General features: G+C 47.2%; 2 pseudogenes; one reads left to right on the top strand and one right to left on the bottom strand.

The window, feature by feature from the left end:
• Positions 1-4,340: 4,340 nt before the first annotated feature.
• LOC147964262 (DNA (cytosine-5)-methyltransferase DRM2-like) lies at positions 4,341-14,938 on the top strand (annotated as a pseudogene).
• A 613-nt stretch (positions 14,939-15,551) lies between these two features.
• Positions 15,552-19,102, bottom strand: LOC125515263 (DNA (cytosine-5)-methyltransferase DRM2-like; annotated as a pseudogene).
• Between the last annotated feature and the right edge of the window lie 336 nt (positions 19,103-19,438).

Below are 19,438 nucleotides of genomic sequence, written 5' to 3'. Positions count from 1 at the left end.
ATGCTCTTGCAAGCTCAGGCAGTTTGCCATCTCTAAGTGTTCAGAAGTATATCGCCGACGAATGCAGGAAATGGAACTCCTTATAACGCTCCGGACACACCCACCGGTGGTCGTTACTCCTGGCGGGATCTAGACTGACCCCACAGATCAATACTAGTCTTTTCTGCGCAGTTTGTCCTCACTCATGCGCACCCGGGAGCAACTTCCCGGTCGGTCACCTATCCTGACACTACTCCAAGCTGAGCACGCTTAACTTTGGAGTTCTGTCCGAATGGGCTACCAGAAAAGAAGGAATTCCTTATTGATATGAGTAGTCTATCATCCTTAATAAGCCAGGCCATCACATACACCCCCACTCAGAGGAACCAACGTCCTCGTTGGGCCACAGGAACGTTCCCTCTTGGCACATACGTCTGTGCTTCCAGTCCAGTATATGTGCCATGTCGTGTGCCATGACGGGTCACAAACGTCATGAACAACATGACCACGCACCTGTCCACAACCATCCGTGTAACCGCGAGGGTCGGCTCTGATACCAACTTGTAACGCCCTCGATGCGGCTATATCTCCCACGTGTCGAGGTGTAACACCCTCGATGCGACTATAGCTCCCACGTGTCGAGGCACGACTTAGAGACATAATCGCATTGAAGGCATATGTCGCAAGTGAGGTAATCTTCACACAACCCATGCAATACATAAGGGAAAGAGATACATAGTTGGCTTACAATCGCCACTTCACACAATTACATGAATAAACATTACATCAATCAAATACACTCATGGTCTGACTACGGAACCAAAATAAAAGAAGAACCCCAAATGCGACAAAGGTCCCCGATCGACCCCAACTGGGCCATCTTCTCTTACACTTAGCATTGTGTGTGTATACAGCCACCACTGGCCGACCCGTACAAATTAGCTTAGGGGATAGTTTCTAGTTAGTTTAATTGCTAGCCAATGACAAGTGGGGCCCCTGTTTAGATTAGATAAATCTACTTAGAAATTTAATAGAACTAATTAACTTTTAGTTAATCTCGCTGACATGTGGCCCTTGTTGTAAATTAAAATGATAGATTAAATTAAAAGTGCCTAATCTATGACAGTCGGGATCCGCCTTTACTATTCACCTTTTGACCAGTCAAATGTTGACTGGGTCAACTCTGCTGACTGAACCCTCCCTGGCCCATTGTCAACCTCTATGTACACTCTGTGTACACAGAGTTGGGTACACGTAGCAATTTGTTATTTAATTTCGAATTAAAACAATTTCAGAATATTGTTTAAATCTTTGAAAAATCATAAAAAATAATCTGCAACTCGGATGAAAAAGTTTTATACATGAAAGTTGCTCAGAACGACGAGACGAATCCGGATACGCAGCACGTTCGTCCGCCACACATCCCTAGCATAGCAAAAACGCAATTTTCCCCTCCGGTTCATCTGTCCGAAAACGCGAAACACCGGGATACTTTCCTGGATGTCCCCCCCTTCGTCGGTATCACCTCCTACCGCGTTAGGGCATACCTAGCACCGCGTATTGCCTTGTTATATTTTGTGATGCTTTGTTTGCTCAGTATTTACTGTTTCTTCCCCCCTCTTCTTCTCTGGTAGACCTCGAGATCGGCGTTGATGCCACTGAGTACGACTACATCACCGACGACCCCTCCTTGCCAGAGAAACCAGGCAAGCCCCCCCTTTGATCATCAGATATCGCCTACTCTTCTCTATACTGCTTGCATTAGAGTAGTGTAGCATGTTACTGCTTTCTGTTAATCCTATTCTGATGCATAGCCTGTCATTGTTGCTACAGTTGTTATCCTTACCTGCTATCATACTGCTTAGTATAGGATGCTAGTGTTCCATCAATGGCCCTACACTCTTGTCCGTCTGCCATGATATACTACTGGGCCGTGATCACTCGGGAGGTGATCACGGGCATATGCTATATACTTTATACTGTCACATTACTTATGATACTGTTCGGAGATGGGGGCTGAAGGGGCAGGTGGCTCCATCCCGGTAGAGGTGGGCCTGGGTTCCCGACGGCCCCCGACTGTTACTTTGTGGCGGAGCGACAGGGCAGGTTGAGACCACCTAGGAGAGAGGTGGGCCTGGCCTTGATCGGCGTTCGCGGATACTTAACACGCTTAACAAGATCTTGGTATTTTATCTGAGTCTGGCTACTGGCCTATACGCACTAACCATCTACGCGGGGACAGTTATGGGCACTCGATGTCGTGGTATCAGCCGAAGCCTTCGTGACGTCAGCGACTGAGCGGCGCGTGCCGGGTTGGACCACGTAACACAACTTCCTTTGTAATGGAGGTTGCTAGGTCTGCTCTCCGGCCGCGTACGCAACATGCAGGTGTGCAATGGGCCCAGACCCCTGCGCGCATAGGATTTAGACCGGCGTGCTGACCTCTCTGTTGTGCTTAGGTAGGGCTGCGACGTGTTGATCTTCCGAGGCCGGGCATGACCCAGAAAAGTGTGTCCGGACAAAGGGGATCGAGCGTCTTGGGAAATGTGGTGCACCCCTGCAGGGAAGTTAATCTATTCGAATAGTTGTGATCTTCGGTAACAGACGACTTGGAGTTGTACCTTGACCTTATGACAACTAGAACCGGATACTAAATAAAACACACCCTTCCAAGTGCCAGATATAACCCGGTGATCGCTCTCTAACAGGGCGACGAGGAGAGGATCGCCGGGTAGGATTATGCTATGCGATGATATTGGGTGAACTTACCATCTACTCTCTTCTACATGCTGCAAGATGGAGGTGGCCAGAAGCGTAGTCTTCGACAGGACTAGCTATCCCCCTCTTATTCCGGCATTCTGCAGTTCAGTCCACATATGATACCCCTTTTCCATTTGATACCAATGCATAAATATGTAGTGTAGCTCCTTGCTTGCGACTACTTTGGATGAGTACTCACGGTTGCTTTCTTCCCTCTTTTCCCCCTTCCTATACCTGATTGCTGCGACCAGACGATGGAGTCCAGGAGCCAGACGCCACTGTTGACGACGACTCCTACTACTCTGGAGGTGCCTACTACTACGTGTAGGCCGCTGACGACGACCAGGAGTAGTTTAGGAGGATCCCAGGCAGGAGGCATGCGCCTCTTTCGGTCTGTATCCCAGTTTGTGCTAGCCTTCTTAAGGCAAACTTGTTTAACTTATGTCTGTACTCAGATATTGTTGCTTCCGCTGACTCGTCTATGATCGAGTTCTTGTATTCGAGCCCTCGAGGCCCCTGGCTTGTAATATGATGCTTGTATGACTTATTTTTATTTGTAGAGTCGTGTTGTGATATCTTCCTGTGAGTCCCTGATCTTGGTCGTACACGTTTGCGTGTATGATTAGTGTACAGTCAAATTGGGGGCGTCACAGAACAAGTGTTGTTCAAACGTGTACGGTCAAATTGGGGGCGTCACAGAACAAGTGTTGTTCTCTTATGTAATTTCTTTTATCTCGGTTGTTATGTACTCTCTCTTATTTTGGTTCTTATGAACAAATGTTAATCATTTGTATGAACAAGTGTTATTTCGGTTGTCACTATTCTGTAATTCATTTGTATGAACAAGGGTTATGTGAACAAGTGTTTTATCAACTTATAAGTCGATGTAAACAAACAGGTAGGGACTTGGGACTTATAAGTCGATGTAAACAAACAGGTAGGGACTTATGACTTATAAGTTGGGACTTAAAAAAGTCATATGACTTATGAAACAAACAGGGCCTAAATCACAAAACAAGAGATACTCAGGGATATGCATATCCCCACGCGTCCTGGCACATCGCCCTGTCGTGTGCGCGCCGCGCAGGGGCATGGCGACGCTTTCGAGTTTGGTGGGTCACTGCTCTACCTCTGGCTGCGCCCCTCGGAGTACTGAAGATGACCGCGATAGCGACGATCTTGATTTCGAGGATTGGGATGGCAACAATGATGCTAGTGGGAGAGGGTCCAACTCTGATCGGTCTGATGATGAGGTAGATGATTCTGTATCCCCAGATTGATAATTTAGTATGATTGTATGTATGATGATATATGTGAAATATTTGCCTTGTTGATCTGTTCAAGTAGTCGTTGGTATGTGTGACAGCCAACATGATATCTGAGACAGAGACGTTCGCTGTCACTCTCAAGAAATAAGTTTTGGATTTTTTTGGTCTGTTATTCAGCCAGTATTGTCCCACTAACTCAAAATCAGCACCAAAAGAGTTGACATATCTCAGTAATATGGAGTCTGTTTGCTATACAATCAGCTAATTAGTGCAATCATGCAATCGATAGCTTGAGCTACTCTGATGTGCAATCGTGCAATCGAATTAAATTAACCTGAAGATAAAGCAAATATGGCTATCACCAGATGTAGTAATGCCTCTCTCTTGAAATTGTTCATTAGACGAGCATGATTTGATTGAGAAGGCACCTTATGTTAATTTTTTTTACTCTTAGGTATGGATGCCCCTCTCTCTGTATTAGTTGACTCTGACCTATGCATCACAGTCAGCAGGAGATTGTCATCTTAGAAATTCATCTGCCCACAAGGTGCCATGTGGTTTTACTCTAAATGTGAATAAAGAAATGTTTTCTCTTTTAATCTACAAACCTTATGCTGCTCAGAATTCTCCCCTTTTTGGCCCCATCTGTCAGTCAACACCCATCTTCTTCACCACACAGATATTTTCGGCTGGAAGTTAGCACCCAGCAAACAAAGGAAGGTCCATTAGAGAACCATTTACGCTTGCATGCTACACAATACCAGAAAAAAACAAGGATTGTTACCACAAGAAATCTTTAGACAAATAAATGACCTTTAACTCATAGCCCTGGGAACACATTTGCGCGACGAAGATATGCATCTCCTTCTAGTTCGATGCAAGCAGTGGCAGAGGCAGGGTGGCCAGCCAGGGCCCGGGCCCTCCCCAACATCCTAATTTCCTTTGTATTATGCATATGAACAGTGACATTTTTTTACTATTGCTTGTAGCCGGCCCTCCCCAACATCAGATTATACGCATTCCTGCCTCCGCCACTGGATGCAAGGACACTGATTTGTGTAATTTTGCCGGCTACAGACAGTTTCATTGATTCCTTTGGACAAAGAAAGAAAGCGAGACTCATGGAAGAGAGCAATAAGAAGAGGAAACTATATGGAGGTGAAGCACAAGGAAATCAACCTCCTTTTGATGGTAGCCAGGACGACCCAATGCCCCTTCCAAATCCAATGATCGGGTTTAATCTGCCTAGTGACAGGCTATGGTCAGTTAAGAGAAGGCTTTTAGAGCAAGCTTGGACCCCCCTTCTTTTATTATGAGAATGTGGCCTTAGCCCCAAGAGGAGTATGGAGAACTATTTCAAGAACCTTGTATGACATTGAACCAGAATTTGTGGATTCCAAGTACCTTTGTGCAGCTGCCAGGAAACGAGGTTATATACACAATCTACCAATTGATAACAGGTCACCTCTCCTCCCCCCCCAAAGAATATATTTAAGGCGTTCCCTGATTATGAGAAGTGGTGGCCTTCCTGGGACCCAAGAAGGCAGCTAAACTGCCTGCTGACGAGCGTGGCAAGTGCAAAGCTGACAGAACGGATCGAGTATGCTCTTGCAAGCTCAGGCAGTTTGCCATCTCTAAGTGTTCAGAAGTATGTCGCCGACGAATGCAGGAAATGGAACTCCTTGTAACGCTCCGGACACACCCACCGGTGGTCGTTACTCCTGACGGGATCTAGACTCCTTGTATGACATTGAACCAGAATTTGTGGATTCCAAGTACCTTTGTGCAGCTGCCAGGAAACGAGGTTATATACACAATCTACCAATTGATAACAGGTCACCTCTCCTCCCCCCCCAAAGAATATATTTAAGGCGTTCCCTGATTATGAGAAGTGGTGGCCTTCCTGGGACCCAAGAAGGCAGCTAAACTGCCTGCTGACGAGCGTGGCAAGTGCAAAGCTGACAGAACGGATCGAGTATGCTCTTGCAAGCTCAGGCAGTTTGCCATCTCTAAGTGTTCAGAAGTATATCGCCGACGAATGCAGGAAATGGAACTCCTTATAACGCTCCGGACACACCCACCGGTGGTCGTTACTCCTGGCGGGATCTAGACTGACCCCACAGATCAATACTAGTCTTTTCTGCGCAATTTGTCCTCACTCATGCGCACCCGGGAGCAACTTCCCGGTCGGTCACCTATCCTGACACTACTCCAAGCTGAGCACGCTTAACTTTGGAGTTCTGTCCGAATGGGCTACCAGAAAAGAAGGAATTCCTTATTGATATGAGTAGTCTATCATCCTTAATAAGCCAGGCCATCACATACACCCCCACTCAGAGGAACCAACGTCCTCGTTGGGCCACAGGAACGTTCCCTCTTGGCACATACGTCTGTGCTTCCAGTCCAGTATATGTGCCATGTCGTGTGCCATGACGGGTCACAAACGTCATGAACAACATGACCACGCACCTGTCCACAACCATCCGTGTAACCGCGAGGGTCGGCTCTGATACCAACTTGTAACGCCCTCGATGCGGCTATATCTCCCACGTGTCGAGGTGTAACACCCTCGATGCGACTATAGCTCCCACGTGTCGAGGCACGACTTAGAGACATAATCGCATTGAAGGCATATGTCGCAAGTGAGGTAATCTTCACACAACCCATGCAATACATAAGGGAAAGAGATACATAGTTGGCTTACAATCGCCACTTCACACAATTACATGAATAAACATTACATCAATCAAATACACTCATGGTCTGACTACGGAACCAAAATAAAAGAAGAACCCCAAATGCGACAAAGGTCCCCGATCGACCCCAACTGGGCTCCACTACTGATCAACTAGAACGAAACCACACAAAGGACAAGATCTTCATCGAGCTCCTCCTGAGCTTGGTTGCGTCATCTGCACGGACTCATCGGCACCTGCAAGCTGGTTTTGGAAGTATCTGTGAGCCACGGGGACTCAGCAATCTCGCACCCTCGCGATCAAGACTATATAAGCTTATGGGTGAAGTAAAGGTATGAGGTGGAGCTGCAGCAAGCGACTAGCATATATGGTGGCTAACTTACGCAAATGAGAGCGAGAAGAGAAGGCAAAGCACGGTCGATAAAAGTATGATCAAGAAGTGATCCTGGACTACCTACGTCAAGCATAACTCCAACAACCGTGTTCACTTTCCGGACACCGCCGGAAAGAGACCATCACGGTTACACACGCGGTTGATTCATTTTAATTAAATTAAGGTTCAAGTTCAGGTTTTCTACAACCGGACGTTAACAAAATTCCCATCTGCCCATAACTGCGGGCACGGCTTTCGAAAGTTCAAATCCCTGCAGGGGTGTCCCAACTTAGCCCATCACAAGCTCTCACGGTCAACGAAGGAATAGACCTCCACCCGAGACGTTCCGATCAGACTCGGTATCCCGGTACAACAAGACATTTTGACAGGGTAAAAGTAAACCAGCAACACCGCCCGAATGTGCCGACAAATCCCGATAGGAGCTGCACATATCTCTTTCTCAGGGCACACTCAGATGAGCCAGACGTCGGGTAAGCCAGCCCAGGGTTGCCCCTGGTAGCCTCGGACATCGCTCAGTTGGACCAACACTCAGAGGAGCACTGGCCCGGGGGGGTAAAATAATGATGACCCTCAGGAGCGCGACTCCCAAGGGAAAAGAAAAAGGGCTAGGTGGCAAATGGTAAAACCAATGTTGGGCATTGCTGGAGGAGCTTTACTTAAGGCGAACTGTCAAGGGGTTCCCATAATAGCCCAACCGCGTAAGGGACGCAAAATCTGGGAACATAACACCGATATGACGGAAACTAGGGCGGCAAGAGTGGAACAAAACACCAGGCATAAGGCCGAGCCTTCCACCCTTTACCAAGTATATAGATGCATTAAGTAAATAAGATATATGGTGATATCCCAACAAGTAAATAAATATTCCAACAAGGAACAACATCTCCATGTTCCAACAAGGAACAAACTTCAATCTTCACCTGCAACTAACAACGCTATAAGAGGGGCTGAGCAAAGCGGTAACATAGCCAAACAACGGTTTGCTAGGACATGGTGGGTTAGAGGTTTGACATGGCAATTTGGGAGGCTGACAAGCAAAAGGTAGGCATCGTAGCATTGGCATAGCAAAAGAGCGAGCATCTAGCATAGCAAAGATAGTAGTGATTTCAAGGGTGTGGTCATCTTGCCTGAGATCCCGCAAGGAAGAAGAACGAGTCCATGAAGAAGTCAAACGGACGTAGATGAACGGATCCTCACAACACGACGTTACCGGAAAACAACCCGAAGAAGCACACCGGAAAGAAGCAAACAACATAGTAAACAACCACCACATAAATATGGCATGATGCACAACCAAGTATGATGCATGTCCGGTTTAATGAAGCATGGCATGGCAAAGTGCACAAGCAATCCTACAAATTAAGTGGAGCTCAATATGCATCGGGATGCATATTGACAAAACACCACATCAATTATTTAGTTCTCTCTCGTTTATTTACCCCAACAATATTAAATGTTGATTAACATGGCAAGAGGTGAAGCACAACAAAACTACCTATCTAGACAAGTTTAAATGAGGCCGGGAGCAACGAATAACAAATCCGGAAAATCCTCATATGCATAATTTAAGGTTTGGTACTGTTCTGCCCTAAACATTATTTTAGAGTTGTTAAGCATGCAAGATGAGTGCACCATGTTAAACTAGGCATTTTTCTACCCCATTTACATATAAAGTTTATTAAATTTGGAGCTACGGTTATTTGGATATGAATTAAATCATTTTAACATGGCATAGGAGCAAATTAATGCAAACAACACTTTAATTATTTTAAACATAGCTGAAAGTTGGATATTATTAAACTACACAAAATTCTGAGCAAGTTTTATATATAAAACATTTTAATCCGATGCACGGTTCATGAGTTATTAAATGCATGAACATGAGGGTCTAATCTGTAAAACTGGCAATCCCTGGAATAATAGACAAATTCACAGAATGAGAAAAAAAACATGATCGGGCTGAATCTGAACAGTGCACTGGGCAGCCCAACAAGAGTAAAAAAAACAAGAGGAGGGGGGCGCTGGGGGTCGGCTCACCCAGTGGGCCTTGGCCCGGTTCGCTGGAGAGGAGGCAGGCCGAGGCGGGGGCTGCGTTGGGCCGGCGAGGACGATTGGGCCGGCCCACGCGGGCGCGGTCAACGGAGGGAGCAGATCGGGGCTCTCCTGATCCCGATCGGGACGAAGCAGGGGGGGTGCGGCCATGGCCGGCGTCAGAGGTGGCCGGGACCGGGCGGAAGGTCGCCGGCGGGAGCGAGATGGGGTGGATCCGGCCGGGGAGACGCAGATCCGGCCGGCCGGTGTCGGATCCGGGCGCCGGCGAGCCGGACGAAGCTCGGGCAGGGCACTGCGTGGGGAGGCGGCGACGGTGGCGCTTGGCGGCAGCGACGGCTCGAAGGCGGCGGCCGGAGCGAGGACATGGCGGCGGCCGGCGGCGGGCGTGGAGCAAGGAGGCGCAGGGTGCCTGCGGGCGGCGGCGGAGATCCGGGCTCGGGCGGGCCGGCTATGGGCGCCGCGGGCCCGCGCGGTGGAGAGAGGCGGAGGTGACAAGTGGCGGCGCCTGAGTGGAGAATAGGGGCGGCGGAGCTGACGTGGCGCCTTCTGATTGGATGGAGTGAGGTGTCCGGCGGGTTGGACATGTCCGGCGCGGCGAGGACGCGTCCGGATGCGCGGGGAGGAGTGGATCTAGGGTTTAGACTGCGAAATGATCCGAAATTTCGGGGAGGGGTGCTCTTTTATAGGTAGAGGGAGCTAGGAGAGTCCAAATGAGGTGCGGTTTTCGGCCACGCGATCGTGATCGAACGACCGAGATGATGGAGCAGAGTTAGGTGGGTTTTGGGCCAAATTGAAAGGGTGTTGGGCTGCAACACACACGAGGCCTTCTCGGTCCCTCGGTTAACCGTTGGAGTATCAAACGAAGTCCAAATGGTACGAAACTTGACAGGCGGTCTACCGGTAGTAAACCAAGGCCGCATGACAAGTCTCGGTCCAATCCGGAAATGTTTAATCCCCACACAAGAAAGAAAGGTAGAAATGACCACCGGAGGAGAACGAAGCGCCGGAATGCAAAACGCACAACGGGGAAAAAGCTCGGACGCATGAGACGAACACATATGCAAATGAAATGCGCGTGATGACATGATATGCAATGCATGACACGCAAGCAATGACAAGGCAACACCAGCGAATAACTGAACGACACCTGGCACATCGGTCTCGGGGCGTTACACGAGGCACGACTTAGAGGCATAACCGCATTGAAAGCAATGTCGCAAGTTAGGCAATCTTCACAACATCCCATGTAATATAGATAATAAAAGGGGAGATACATAGTTGGCTTACACTCGCCACGTCAATCAAAGTACATAAATAGCATTACAACATTCAAACACTCATGGCCCGACTACGACGCCAAAATAAAAGATAACCCAACATGCGACACTGTCCCGATCACCCCAACTGGGCACCACTACTGATCATCAGGGAAAGACACGTAGTATCGGCGTGAGTCCTCGTCGAACTCCCACTTGAGCTCAAGCGCGTCATCTGGAACGGAGTCATCTGGCCCTGCATCTGGTTTGGAAGTAATCTGTGAGCCACAGGGACTCAGCAATCTCGCACCCTCGCGATCAAGACTATTTAAGCTTAATAGGTAAGGCAAGGTATAATATATGTGGAGCTGCAGCAAGCGACTAGCATATATGGTGGCTATCCTGTTCGCAAAAGAGAGCGAGAATAGAAGGCAAAGCGCGAGCGAGTAACTAGAGGGCATCCTGCGGCAAGCATTACTCCAACACCGTGTTCACTTCCCGGACTCCGCCGAGAAGAGACCATCACGGTAACTCACACTGTTGATTCATTTTAATTAAGTTAAGGTTCAAGTTATCTACAACCGGACATTAACAAATTCCCATCTGCCCATAACCGCGGGCACGGCTTTCGAAAGTTCAAATCCCTGCAGCGGAGTCCCAACTTAGCCCATGACAAGCTCTCACGGTCAACGAAGGAATAGACCTCCTCCCGAGACGTTCCGATCAGACTCGGTATCTCGGTTCTTCAAGACACTTCGACAAGTTAAAACAAAACCAGCAACACCGCCCGAATGTGCCGACAAATCCCGATAGGAGCTGCACATATCTCGTTCTCAGGGCACACTCAGATGAGCTCTCCATACAACTAAAACCAAACCTCGTTTTTCCCCGAGGGGGCGCTGCACAGGACTCTAGTTCGGACCAACACTCAGAGGAGCACTGGCCCGGGGGGTTTAAATAAGATGACCCTCGGGCTCCGGAAACCCAAGGAAAAAGAGGCTAGGTGGCAAATGGTAAAAACAAGGTTGGGCATTGCTGGAAAAGCTTTAATCAAGGCGAACTATCAAGGGGTTCCCATTATAACCCAACCGCGTAAGGAACGCAAAATCCGGGAACATAACACCGATATGACGGAAACTAGGGCGGCAAGAGTGGAACAAAACAGTAGGCGAGAGGCCGAGCCTTCCACCCTTTACCAAGTATATAGATGCATTAAGATAACAAGGCAATATAATGATATCCCAACAAGTAAATAATGTTCCAACAAGGAACGGTCTCCAATCTTCACCTGCAACTAGCAACGCTATAAGAGGGGCTGAGCAAAGCGGTAACATAGCCAATCAACGGTTTGCTAGGACATGGTGGGTTAGAGGTTTGACATGGAAATTTGGGAGGCATAATAAGCAAGTGGTAGGCATCGTAGCATAGGCATAGCAAATGAGCGAGCATCTAGCAAAGCAAAGATAGTAGTGATTTCGAGGGTATGATCATCTTGCCTACAAAGTTGTCAGAGTTGACTGGATCCTCGAAAGCAAACTCAACGGGCTCCTCGTTAGCGAACTCGTCTCCCGGCTCTACCCAAACAAGACAAACAAGCAACAAGGACACAATCAACCACGTGCAAACTCAAACAACATGATGCAAAGATGGTATGCTATGCGGGATGCGATATGGGATGCATATGCAAGATTTGACAAGGAATGCATGAACCTGGCCTCAACTTGAAAATCCAAGTGTGCCACTGGAAAGGTGAGATGAAATCGCTTGAAAACGATATAAAGAACGCCGGAATCAGAGTTGGTTTGGAAATGGCAAGCAATTCAGATATGACCACGTTCTGCGATTTACAGCAAGTAGTCATCTAAATGCAACAAGATGAACATGCTACAGCACCCAAATATGGCATCAAAATACATGGAAGGGATCCATTCATGATGCTTAACAAAATACTAGCACTGAGCTACGGCCAATTCATCCATTAACAGGTTCAAACAAGCATGGCAAAAATGCATTTGGTAAACAGATTTCAGACTTAGTGAAATTAACACTTGTCTGGAATTTCAGATCAGATAGCACACTTTGAAGCATGAAAACTATATGCTACAGGACCTGAACATGGAAAAGTAAAGCATGGCATGGAGCTACTCAAATAGCTTAACAAAAGTCCCTTAGTGACCTTGAGCCAAAAGGGATCGGAAAATACATTTGCAAGCATGTGAACATGGCAAAAACATAATCAGTTCTCAGACTTAGTGAAAACTGGAGCATGCTGAAACAGATATCAAGTACGCATGTTTACGAGCTCGATGCACTCACTACAGAGCAAGTCATGACAATCTAAGCATACACCCATCAAGAATACACAAAATACAAGCTAGACATGGCAAGAACAATAACATAGCATGCACGGATCAACTACAACATCCTCGGCAAAATTGCTAACAAGTAGACAATCTGCCCAGATTCACAAAATGACAAAAGTAGAGCTCGATTAACTCAAGCTAGGGTGCTCCATAATTGCAAACAAAGACATGGATGGATAGAGCACTACAAGATTAACAAAACATCCTTACTGATCATCCTCAAAAGAGGCACGGATCACTAGGAATCAACATGAACATATGGCATAATGAGATAAACAGTCCAAGGACTTAGTGGAAATGCTAAGTCCCTGAAATCAGCATTAACGAATGCTCCACTTTGCAAGCTTGTGCTAGTCACCACACACATCACAAAAATACATGGGTTGCGCTTCTGGATAGATGGAAAAACATATAACAAAACTCATGAAGAGCTCAGGGGCATATCATGCACATAATAATCATGGCAAAAATGACAAATATCTAATTGGAGCAGCAGATCTGACAATTATCTCAAATAGCATTCTTCTAACAGCATTTCGGGCATCAAGATGAACTCAAATGAAAATGATGCAATGATATGAAATGATGTGCTCTTTGAGACGAACATTTTGATATGCTACATGCCCAAAACGGATCTATGGATGAGGAGATACAACATGATGAACATAGCCAAAATAATTAGGGACTTGGGAAGAAATATGAGGTCAACCCTTCTCAGATCTAGGGTTTCACGCCGGTGCGCGAACCGAGGCAGAACTCCGGCGAGGTGACGGCGGCTCCGGCGAGGGAAGTCGAGGGGAAGGCCGGGAAGGGGCGGATCCGGCCCCCTCTCGTCCCGATCCGGCGAGGGTGGCGCTCCGGCCGGCGATGGCGGCGAGGGGCGCGGGGCGGCGCTGGCGACCGGCTCCGGCGGCCGGGGCGAGGTCCGGCCGGCGACGGTGTACGCGGCGGACGGCGTCGGAGAAGAGGAGGCGCGGGGCGGCACTGGTCGATGGGCCCGGGAGGGCCCCGCACGGGCTCGCAGGCCCGCGGGGTCGGCGACGATGTGGGCGCCCGGGCGGACGAATGGCAGCGCCACGTGGCGGCGGCGGGGCGGACCGGACATGTCCGTCGGCGGGGGGGGGGGGGGGGGGGGGGTTTGCCCGGCGGGCGGCGATGATGATTTGGATCAAGGTTTTCGGGGGAAGGAGAAGGAGATTTTTGGGGGTGTCTTTATATAGAGGTAGAGGGAGCTAGGAGTGTCCAAATGAGGTGCGGTTTTCGGCCACGCGATCGTGATCGAACGCTCTAGATGATGGAGAGGGTTTTGGTGGGTTTTGGGCCAAAATGGAGGGGTGTTGGGCTGCAACACACACGAGGCCTTTTCAGTACCTCGGTTAACCGTTGGAGTATCAAACGAAGTCCAAATGGTACGAAACTTGACAGGCGGTCTACCGGTAGTAAACCAAGGCCTATTGGCAAGTATTGGTCCAATCCGGAAATGTTTAATCCCCACACACGAAAAAAAAGGTAGAAATGACCACCGGAGGAGAACGAAGCGCCGGAATGCAAAACGGACAACGGGGAAAATGCTCGAATGCATGAGATGAACACGTATGCAAATGCAATGCACATGATGACATGATATGAGATGCATGACAATGACAACAACACACGGAGACAAAAACCCGAACCCGAGAAAATAAAATAACTTAACGCCGGAAACGGCAAGAGTTGGAGTACATATTGGGTAAATTACATCCGGAGTGTTACACTTGTGTGGATTGGAAAGAACAAGGTTGCGCCTTTGGAGCCTCATGAGATGGAGTATCTACTTGGTTTCCCAAGAGACCACACGAGGGGAGTCTCCAAGATGGAGAGGTACAAAGCTCTTGGCAACTCATTTCAAGTGGATGCAGTTGCTTATCACTTGTCAGTGTTGAGGGACATGTTTCCTGATGGTATAAATGTGTTGTCCTTATTCACCGGTATTGGAGGAGGAGAAGTAGCTCTGCACAAGCTTGGGGTCCACATGAAGACAGTGGTTTCTGTTGAGATTTCTGAAGTGAACAGGAGGATTTTCAGAGGTTGGTGGAATCAGAGTCAAACGGGTGGCAGTCTGATTGAGATTCCAGACGTGGAGACTCTCACTAATGATACCATCTTTACAGAAAATGCCATGTCGGTCTGAAGAAACTGCCATCCCACACACAACTAAAATGCCATTAAAAACATTCGAGATGCCACCTGTTTCTAGTGAATGTTCGCCAGGGAACATTACCGAAACGAAATCCATTTAAAGATACTTCAAAGAAGCCAAGGTAATGATAGAGCTCACAGGCAACACACCAAGAATCTCAAAATGTTGTCATATAGGTAACTTATGTACAGAACTGCAGATTTACATAACAAGAGTAACAATGCAGGTGTATCATCACTATAAAGTACTCATCACTTAAAATACGGCAATCTGTCATCACTTAAACAATCAAATCACATCTTTATGTAGGCATTCATCATCCCAAACTCACACGCATTGTTGATTCAGTAGTAACTTTTTTTCAGTTGGCGATGTCAAGTAAACAGTTGGCAATTGAAATTAGACTCCGGTAACAGTTTAAGGGGGACTACTGTAGACTTTCTTTCAATAAAAAAGAACAGGTTGTAAATTAGTTAGCAACAATAAATCATATGCTAGATGTGACTCCCAGATAAACCTCCTCCACATCAGCTCTGTATAAATTTGAACATTCAGTTTCTAGGGATAAACACTAAATGAACAAACAGCCACTACAACGGATAGGCTACATCCTCGCCATAACGGACTTGACAGCATTCAGTATTCTCGAGTACTCATAGAAAAGAGCAGATTGCTCGCCCTGTAAACCATCGCGATGGTGACGGTTGCTGCCGGTAAGATTGTTGCATGGGCTGCCTCCAATTATCAAGTCAAATCCCCCCAATCTTTTAGTTAATGACTTTTTTTGAGAGGTTTTAGTTAGTTAATGACTTGATGGTATCATTAGTGAGAGTCTCCACGTCTGGTAATGACTTGATGGTATCATTAGTGAGAGTCTCCACGTCTGGAATCTCAATCAGACTGCCACCCGTTTGACTCTGATTCCACCAACCTCTGAAAATCCTCCTGTTCACTTCAGAAATCTCAACAGAAACCACTGTCTTCATGTGGACCCCAAGCTTGTGCAGAGCTATTTCTCCTCCTCCAATACCGGTGAATAAGGACAACACATTTATACCATCACGAAACATGTCCCTCAACACTGACAAGTGATAAGCAACTGCATCCACTTGAAATGAGTTGCCAAGAGCTTTGTACCTCTCCATCTTGGAGACTCCCCTCGTGTGGTCTCTTGGGAAACCAAGTAGATACTCCATCTCATGAGGCTCCAAAGGCGCAACCTTGTTCTTTCCAATCCACACAAGATTCCATTTCCTACATTCGTCGGCGACATACTTCTGAACACTTAGAGATGGCAGACTGCCTGAGCTTGCAAGAGCATACTCGATCCGTTCTATCAGCTTTGCACTTGCCACGCTCGTCAGCAGGCAGTTTAGCTGCCTTCTTGGGTCCCAGGAAGGCCACCACTTCTCATAATCAGGGAACGCCTTAAATATATTCTTTGGGCGGAGGGGAAGGAGAGGTGACCTGTTATCAATTGGTAGATTGTGTATATAACCTCGTTTCCTGGCAGCTGCACAAAGGTACTTGGAATCCACAAATTCTGGTTCGATGTCATACAAGGTTCTTGAAATAGTTCTCCATACTCCTCTTGGGGCTAAGGCCACATTCTCATAATAAAAGAAGGGGGGTCCAACAGCTTGCTCTGAAAGCCTTCTCTTAACTGACCGTAGCCTGTCACTAGGCAGATTAAACCCGACCATTGGATTTGGAAGGGGCATTGGGTCGTCCTGGCTACCATCAAAAGGAGGTCGATTTCCTTGTGCTTCACCTCCATATAGTTTCCTCTTCTTATTGCTCTCTTCCACGAGTCTTGCTTTCTTTCTCTGTCCAAAGGAATCAATGAAGCTGTCTGTAGCCTGCAAAATTACACAAATCAGTGTCCTTGCATCCAGTGGCGGAGGCAGGAATGCGTATAATCTGATGTTGGGGAGAGCCGGCTGCAGGCAACAGTAAAAAATGTCACTGTTCATATGCATAATACAAAGGAAATTAGGATGTTGGGGAGGGCCCGGGCCCTGGCTGGCCACCCCCTGCCTCGGCCACTGCTTGCATCGAACTAGAAGGAGATGCGCATCTTCGTCGCGCAAATGTGTTCCCAGGGCTACGAGTTAAAGGTCATTTATTTGTCTAAAGATTTCTTGTGGTAATAATCCTTGTTTTTTTCTGGTATTGTGTAGCATGCAAGCGTAAATGGTTCTCTAATGGACCTTCCTTTGTTTGCTGGGTGCTAACTTCCAGCCGAAAATATCTGTGGTGAAGAAGATGGGTGTTGACTGACAGATGGGGCCAAAAAGGGGAGAATTCTGAGCAGCATAAGGTTCGTAGATTAAAAGAGAAAACAGTTCTTTATTCACATTTAGAGTAAAACCACATGGCACCTTGTGGGCAGATGAATTTCTAAGATGACAATCTCCTGCTGACTGTGATGCGTAGGTCAGAGTCAACTAATACAGAGAGAGGGGCATCCATACCTAAGAGTAAAAAAAATTAACATAAGGTGCCTTCTCAATCAAATCATGCTCGTCTAATGAACAATTTCAAGAGAGAGGCATTACTGCATCTGGTGATAGCCATATTTGCTTTATCTTCAAGTTAATTTAAGAGAAAATTCTTTATTTGACACTGTCTTAAAATCTGGTTCCTTATTTGACACTGGAAAAGTTTTTCTTCCCTATTTGACACCAGTCCTAAATTTTATTCCCTATACGACACTTCCGTCCATTTTGAGCCTAAATGACACCTGAAAAGACGATTTTGCCCTTCATGTGGTATGTGTGTGCGTGCGCGCGTGTGCTGTTGCGTGTGTGGGTGCACGCGCACATGTGTGCTGCTGCTGCATGTGTGTGTGCATGTGTGCTGCTGCGTGTGTGTTTGCTGCTGCGTGTGTACGTGCGTGCGTGTGTGTGTGCGGTTGTGTGCCTATGTGCTGCCTACGTGTGTGCTGCTGCTGCTGCGTGTGTGTGTATGTGTGTGTGCTGCGTGAAGTGTGTGTTGCTGCGTGTGTGCGCGCGTGCATGTGTGTTGCTGCGTGTGTGTGTGCACGCGCGCGCGTGTTGTTGCGTGTGTGTGCGCGTGCGTTGTGTGTTGGTGCATGTGTATGTGTTGCTGCGTGTGTGCTCCTGCCCTCGCACTGATGCTGCGTGTGCGCGCTATTGCCCCCCACACACATACCACATGAGGGGTAAAAGAGTCTTTTCAGGTGTCATTTAGGCTCAAATGGACGAAAATGTCATATAGGAAATAAAATTTAGAACTTGTGTCAAATAGGGAAGAAAAACTTTTGCAGTGTCTAATAAGGAAGCAGATTTTAAGTTAATGTCAAATAAGGAATTTTTTCTTAATTTAATTCGATTGCACGATTGCACATCAGAGTGGCTCAAGCTATCGATTGCATGATTGCACTAATTAGCTGATTGTATAGCAAACAGACTCCATATTACTGAGATATGTCAACTCTTTTGGTGCTGATTTTGAGTTAGTGGGACAATACTGGCTGAATAACAGACCAAAAAAAATCCAAAACTTATTTCTTGAGAGTGACAGCGAACGTCTCTGTCTCAGATATGATGTTGGCTGTCACACATACCAACAACTACTTGAACAGATCAACAAGGCAAATATTTCACATATATCATCATACATACTCCCTCCGTTTCGAATTACTTGTCTTGGATTTGTCTAGATACGGAGGTATCTAGCACTAAAATGAGTCTAGATATATCCGTATCTAGACAAATCCAAGACAAGTAATTCGGAACGGAGGGAGTACAATCATACTAAATTCATACTAAATTATCAATCTGGGGATACAAAATCATCTACCTCATCATCAGACCGATCAGAGTTGGACCCTCTCCCACCAGCATCATTGTTGCCATCCCAATCCTCGGAATCAAGATCGTCGCTGTCGCGGTCATCTTCAGTACTCCGGGGGGCGCAGCCAGAGGTAGAGCAGTGACCCACCAAACTCGAAAGCGTCGCCATGCCCCTGCGCGGCGCGCACATGACAGGGCGATGCGCCAGGACGCGTGGGGATACACGTATCCCTGAGTATCTCTTGTTTTGTGATTTAATACAAGAAACGAAAGAATACGGGATGCGGCAGGGATGCTTGGCAAACACGGCCGCGATACGGGTGCGGAGGGGGACGGCGACGGTGGCCGCTTGTCACGACCGGTTTTCCAATAAAATGTTTATTGAGAAGCCGATCTTTTGAGTCCAGTATGAGGAAAAATCCTCCCTACTGGTAGACAAAATTCTTAATACAGTAAGCCAGTAGCATAAAATATATTACAAGGTCGAGCTAAGGCTGCTCAACAAATTATTACAAGCACGCCAATAATTATACATAATGGCAGATATGACACAATGGTGTGGTGGCATACTACTGACTTGAGATAAAAGTGGTGGTGGAATATCACAGTGGAGAGTGGATAATATGACTCCTAAACTGGCAGCTCATCGAGCATCGAGGTGAGGCTCGATGAA

This window comes from Triticum urartu, chromosome 6A (genome assembly GCF_056163025.1).
Source record: "Triticum urartu cultivar PI428250 chromosome 6A, HENAU_Tu73, whole genome shotgun sequence".
In the NCBI taxonomy this organism is placed as follows: domain Eukaryota; kingdom Viridiplantae; phylum Streptophyta; class Magnoliopsida; order Poales; family Poaceae; genus Triticum; species Triticum urartu.
The sequence above is the reverse complement of the archived record's forward strand: the minus strand, read 5'-3'. Positions and strand labels throughout refer to the sequence as shown.